Below are 1,099 nucleotides of genomic sequence, written 5' to 3' on the forward strand. Positions count from 1 at the left end.
ATTTCATTTAATAAATGTTTTGTTTTGATATAATAAGTTGTTCGGTTTTTTCATCTAAAATAAGCGACATTAATTTCATGACGACCTAATAGTAGGCATACAGTAAATAAATAATATATGAATAAAAATATATATATATTCAAAGTTGGAAACTGGGAAATGCACGATGATTAAAAATATAACACAAATGAGAACAAATAAAAAGCAAATTCACATTTACGTTTTAAAGTTACCTAGTCTCTCAATCGATCAGCGCTAAGTTTACGGACTTACAATACTAAATTCTTGGGTTCGTGTTCCTGCAGTAAGTTGTTGTTGTTTATAGTTAAGCACAAAGCTACACGATGGACTATCTGTGCTCTGCCCACCACGAGTATCGAAACACGGTTTCTAGCGTTATAAATTTACAGACATGTCGCTGCGCCACTGGTGACCCCTGCAGTAAGCGCTGTAAACATAGTTAATTATTCTATTACGGTCAAACTAAACTTTCAGTTATATATATATATATATATATATATATATGTCTGAATGAGTGAAGGAAGAACAAAAAACAACAATAACAAGGACACGATCTCGGTGTCCTAATACCTAATTCCGGCAATGCCCAGAGTGTACAGAGTAAAAAATGATTCATTGTATAGCTTAGCGTTAAAAACAAGAACAACAACTAAGTTACCTATATTTGCCGAGCTACTTCACTTCGATACAAAAATATTACTCATTCAAACAGATTTTGATTCGTTGGATAATCAAGGTCTAGATATTGATTTTAGTAACCTTTGTAAAGTTTGGTTAATCGCCACTAACACTACTAGAAAACTGTATCATTAAAACAGCTTTAACTTCGTGTTTGGCCCAAAACCTTGTATAAACTATACAAAGAGTTGGTTTGGGCTTTAACTGTTATCACCTGGAAATTTTGTGATGATTAGAGATTACACAGGCCTGCGAATTTAAACTTCATAAAAGATGTTTTGGTTTTAATAACGGATTTTCCATAATTCAGCTACGCAGATTTTGAAAATAATATTCATTTTTGAGAATTTTTTTTTTTCACAAATCGGGGAGAAAACAAACTCTTAATTGGATCAAATTA

Source organism: Limulus polyphemus, unplaced genomic scaffold (genome assembly GCF_000517525.1).
Source record: "Limulus polyphemus unplaced genomic scaffold, Limulus_polyphemus-2.1.2 Scaffold292, whole genome shotgun sequence".
In the NCBI taxonomy this organism is placed as follows: Eukaryota; Metazoa; Arthropoda; class Merostomata; order Xiphosura; family Limulidae; genus Limulus; species Limulus polyphemus.